Source organism: Vitis vinifera, chromosome 18 (assembly GCF_030704535.1).
Source record: "Vitis vinifera cultivar Pinot Noir 40024 chromosome 18, ASM3070453v1".
Lineage (NCBI taxonomy): Eukaryota > Viridiplantae > Streptophyta > Magnoliopsida > Vitales > Vitaceae > Vitis > Vitis vinifera.
The window spans coordinates 24,839,456-24,845,796 of NC_081822.1; positions in this window are offsets into that span (position 1 = coordinate 24,839,456).

Genomic DNA, 6,341 nt, shown 5'->3' on the forward strand with positions numbered 1-6,341 from the left:
ACAACAAGTGTTACTTATCACCATTATGAAGATGACATGAGAGAACTAATCAACCATCATCACTGTGCCTCCCAAGGGATCTATCGTGCTATTATAAAGCATTTAATGTGATTAAACCCGCACCATCATTGCTCGAAGCCAAGGGTCGATCTTTGGTGGAGAAGGACCACGGATGAAAGGACCAAAACTAGAGGATTGGGCATCAACGTAATAGTCTAACACTAGATTCAATTATAAAATGAGCCATAAAAATCATTTCATAGTCATTCTAATAGTGAAAGCTTTAAAAGGGGATATAAAGACGTCATTAAAGGTGCCATGTGACTGATATTACTATTAACGCCTCCCTGTAATTGCTTAAATAAGAGATAATAAAAAGAAGAGAACCTTATCATGAACATGTTAGATGTTCTTATATCAAGTACCACTCATAGAAGATTATCTCAACTACCTAACGATCTTCCACTCAATTAATTCTTCTTTAGCCCTTAGCACTTGTGTCGAGTGGTTATATACAATCTTCTTAAAAAGAGAGAAAAAGAGAGATGATGGCTCTTTAGAAGACAATGACTTGAAATTTTTAACCCTAACCTTGTGGGCTTAAGTGAGTTGAGCCTATTTTGGACTTGAATTACTTGATCTAATCTATTGGATCCTAATTAATTAAGTAGGGCTAATGTGTTCCAATTAATTAATTAGTCCAATATAGAAAAACTCAAATTTATTAATCATAAAATTTTGTGCAACCTAAATGATTTTACCAAAATGTCCTTATGCACATAAATAATTAATTCCCCATAAAATATTAAGATTTTGTGCTAACAAAAAATATGAGCTCAATCAAGGGTCACTAAGATTAGTAGGAAAATATTGACTGCCTTAGAATCTATTTTTGAAGTTGATTCAACACTCTATTATGAGAGTCAACTGCACTCTAGTATCTTATTAAATTACATCAAGATGCAAATTAATTAAATCTAATTTAGTCAAATTCTTGGGTTTATGACCTACTATCCACTACATGTAGATTGCTTATGAATTGTTGTTCATAATCTAATGAGGTAGATGTTATCAATCTCTTAAGATTTCCTCTAGAATCCTTAAGTCTTAGATCTTCCAATTTTGTTATCAACTAATATACCCTATTTCAGAAAGGACATATGTTAAATTTCTTTTAAGGAATTACCGCAACCACAAATTACATGATGATAAGTCCTTAGGATTTTCCAAAGGGACACCATGTTTTAATTCCATGAAATATCATGGTGTCTTATCTCAAGAACATGTTATTACTTGTCTTAATCAATAAGGAATATTTGACTAGTTTAGGGTCTCATCTATAGGTCAAAACTATTGAAAACCTCAACACTAACTCAATATTCTCTCAAGGTCAAGAGTTTATACATCATAGTAGCTTAGTGAATAATTACCTGATAGCAAATGTCATGATTCATAGTAAGTTTTGTCCAAAGTGTAACCATATAAACTAGTGCACTTACCATAGGAAACCCATGTTGTAACCAAGATAAATCATTCTTCTAATTATGAGGTAGTGCACTATAATCTTAGATGGATTGCCTAATTTCATGCCTTTATGAGGGTGATCAAGACTCGACACGAAGCATAAAGGCATGACTCAAAGATAATAAGGACCGAACATGAAATGCGAAGGCATGGCTTGAAGCTAATTAAGACTTAACATGAAACACAAAGATGTGGCTTGATGTCAATTAGGACTTGACATACAACATAAGGACGTGGCTTAAAGTTGATCAAGATGGACATAAAAATAAAGACATGACTTGAAGTCGATCAACACTCAACATAAAATGTGAAAGGGCGGCTTGAACCTAATAAGAACTTGACATGAAATATAAAGTCATGGCTTAAATTTGACTAGGATTTGATATGAAACATAAAAGTGTGACTCCAAGTATATTAGGACTGGACATGAAACGTAAAGTCATGGGTCAAAGCTAATAAGAAGTCGACATGAAATGTAAAAGCGCGAATTGAATCCAATTAGGACCATATATTAAAAGTAAAAGCATGACTCAAGGCCGATCAAGACTTGACATGAAATGTAGAGGCACGACTCAACCTCAAATGTAGAGGCACGACTTAAAGTAGATAACCATTTAGCATGAAATTTAAATGGGTTGCTTGAAGCTGGTTAAGACTCGACATGAAGCATAAAGGCATGACTTGAAGGCGATCACAACTAGACGTACATGTAAAGATGTGGCTTGAAGTCGATTATGACTCAACATGAAATGTAAAGCTCAACTTGAAGCTAATTAGGACTCGACATCAAATGTAAAGGCATAACTCAAAGCCAATCATGACTCGACATAAAACATAAAGGCACATCTCAAAGCTGATCAAGACAAAACATGAAGCATAAAGATGACTTTAAGTTTAATCCAATTAGGACTTCAAGCTAAACAAGAATCGACATGAAAAACTAAACTCACGACTTTAAGCCTATCAGGTTGTTAGGATAATGCCCTTAAAAGCGTGACATGATGTAATAATAAACGAAATTCAATAATATTTATATTATGATTTTGTTTCTTATTTCATTATCTTATATTTATGCATTATCTATGTTTAGTAGGCTATTGGGTAGTTAAGAATTCATCAAGTTACTATACTACATGGACCCTTAACTTTTAGAAAATATTGAGCTAGTGTTGAGGTTTTTAGTGGTTTTAACGTAAGTGTGAGATCTTAAGGTGGTTGTATATGCCTTATAGATTGGGTCACTATTGATTAAGGCGGGTGACAACATGTATTTGCAAGATGGGCACCGTGGTATCTTATGAGTTTGAGACAATGTCGATTATGACTCAACATGAAATGTAAAGCTCAACTTGAAGCTAATTAGGACTCGACATCAAATGTAAAGGCATAACTCAAAGCCAATCATGACTCGACATAAAACATAAAGGCACATCTCAAAGCTGATCAAGACAAAACATGAAGCATAAAGATGACTTTAAGTTTAATCCAATTAGGACTTCAAGCTAAACAAGAATCGACATGAAAAACTAAACTCACGACTTTAAGCCTATCAGGTTGTTAGGATAATGCCCTTAAAAGCATGACATGATGTAATAATAAACGAAATTCAATAATATTTATATTATGATTTTGTTTCTTATTTCATTATCTTATATTTATGCATTATCTATGTTTAGTAGGCTATTGGGTAGTTAAGAATTCATCAAGTTACTATACTACATGGACCCTTAACTTTTAGAAAATATTGAGCTAGTGTTGAGGTTTTTAGTGGTTTTAACGTAAGTGTGAGATCTTAAGGTGGTTGTATATGCCTTATAGATTGGGTCACTATTGATTAAGGCGGGTGACAACATGTATTTGCAAGATGGGCACCGTGGTATCTTATGAGTTTGAGACAATGTATCCTCTTGGGTGATTCTAAGGACATATGATCATGAAAATTATGGTCACAATAATTTCTTTAGTGGAATTTGACATATGCTCTAAGTGAGTTAGAGTATGCTAGTTGATCATATCATAGGAGAATCTATAAGTCAAGGATTGGAAAGGTAATCTTGAGAGGTTTATAGCACATGCCTTATTAGATTACATACATTAATTCATGAGGAGTTTACAAGTAGTGGATAGTAGATCACAAACTTGAATTCTTGTACCTCGTTGTAATATACATAGAATACTAATATGCAGTTAACTTTTTGTAGTGGGATGTTGAGTCAATTTAAGAATTAGACTTTGAGGGAGCTAATCTTTCCTAAAATTCCTAACGATCCCACTTCAAGCTTGTGTACAGTGATAACATAATTTATTAGAGTTAGTTGAGTTCTTTATTCACATGTGTGTAAGAAGGCGTTTTGGTAAAATTGTAAGGTTGCACAAGAGCTTGTGAATGGTCTCTCTAGACTGGGCTAATTGATTAATTATAATCTAATATGACTAACTAATCAATTATGACTCAAGTGGTTTGGATTAAATAAATCAAGTTTAAGATGAGCTCAAGTTACTTAAATCCATGAGAAGCCTATATAAACCTTCTTAGGAGTTAGGGCTTTAGTTTAATCTTCATATTCACTCTAAAGAGAGGAAAGCTCTAGTCACCAACCCTAGAGAGGATTCTATTCCTTTAATGCTAGGATTCAAGGAAGATTCATTGTCGTGAAGGATTGTTAGGTTTGTAGTGCATTTGACACATCTCTTTATTGACAAGATCTAATATAGGAACATCCAGATCTCAGGTATGACATCTTTGTTCTCTATATCTTGTTTTGTTATGCAATTTTGCTTTTTCTATTAGGTCTAAAAAGACTCTAGCATAGTTTTTCATGCACCCCTATAATAAAAGGCTAAGAATGAAGCAATCTAGATATTCTAACAACTAATATCAAAACCCTAGGTTAGGGAAAAACATTTTAAATCCATTATAGGATGTCCTTATGACTGCAAATATCTGTTGTAAATAAAATACTAAAGTCTATGTATGTAGTAATTTTGGTCAAGAGAAACTAGAAATCGAGTTACCATGACTTTGTAGTATTTTGAGTTGTTCTTCTCAAGGATCAACTCTCAAATGTTTATTTGTTTTTAAATTAAAATGATTAATTATTTAACAAAGATAATAAAATCCTAATTTAAATAAATATGGATAAAATAGAAATAAAGATTTTTAAAAAATATTTAATGAAATAAATCAAACAAAAGAAAGAATGTTATGGAGAGTTTCACAATCAAGTATTAAATCCTAAGAGAGAGTGTGATTTAAAATCTAAGGTTTACGATCAAAGTTAATTTGCAACCAAATTGAATCTTAAGACTAATGTTGCATCTGAAACTAAATTTTTCCTTTTTAAAATAGATTCTTAAAACCATTAAATGAATTAAATTAATTAATGGTTAAAGGTTTAACTTTTTAACCCTTCATACTCTTTATAACTTTGTTTTAGGAGAGATAACAATGGAGAAGACCAAGATAACTAATAATTAAGAGTTACGAAGAATCACTAGTATTGTGGAATAATCTATCTTATCATTCCCTAATACAACTCACAAGGAGAGATGATAATTATTTTTAATTTTTAATTTTATTCAATCAAACCCTATATCCATCTTTGTAGATTTGGCTCTTAGACTTGTTAATAATAGGATCAAATTATAGTAACTAGCGATCAAGGTCTTCACAAAAATCACTAGTATCTTGATAAAAAAAAAACTATAACTTTACCCTGTTCTTGATACTCTTCTTTAGATTCTTCACCTTCATCTCCTCTCTTTTTATACTTTTTTTTTTTCCTTTTTTAAATGGCTAATTGATTTAAAAATTCAATTTTCTTTCTTTCTTTATTTCCCTCTTCAATCACACTTTGTCTTTTCTTTGCTTATTTTAATCAAAGACCTATCTTTCAAATACAAAATTTCAACTTTCTCTTTTGTAATTTCAATCAAAACACATCCCTCATTCTTCAACTTCTTCATTCTCTTTTCTCTTCTCTCTTCCCAATTTTAATTGTCTATTATCTTTTTCTTTTCTTTTTTTCCTTTTTTTTTTCTTTTTTAACATGAATGACTTATATTGTATTAAGGTTAGACAAATTTGGGGGTCTACACCTTATTGAGTTATTTATGATTACAAGCTTTTCAATTTTTCTCTTATTTTCCTTATATATAGTGACAATTTTTCTGTCATCTTTACTATCATAGATAAGTTTTTATTCATATGACTTTATTTATTTATTTATTTATAATATTAGATGAATATTACAAAAAATTCACCCCTTATTGATGTTAGTTGAAATGATGGAGAATTCTTGACTACTACAACATAATTTCTCCCAATAATTTGTTGAAAGATAATGAAATATAATAAAATAATTTCTTATTACTATTCAATACTGCATTAATAATGTTTGATCATGTGGGCCATGACACTATTTGATCAATGAGTAAAATATTAATTTCCCACATGGCAGGAACTGACCTTGAGTATAGGAAACAATAATTTTGAACTATTTTCAAAAGATTTTATTTTATTTTATTTTTGCTTCGTCTTCACACAATTTCTTGGATTTGAACTGCATGAAAAATAGCTTTTTATGTGATATTCACTATATGCTAAAAGAGGAAGTAATAAAAATTTTGATGCAAGTCAAATGCTACAACAATGGTAAATCATAAGCTAATATGAAAAACAACAATGCTATTGTATAAGTTTTGATGCTTAGAGAAAGAATTTATATTTCATACAAGAAAATTTTAAAACTTTGCAATTTTCTTTCGTAATGGAACTTTCTTGGTCAAGCCTAGTAGTTCAATATTGAATTTATTAT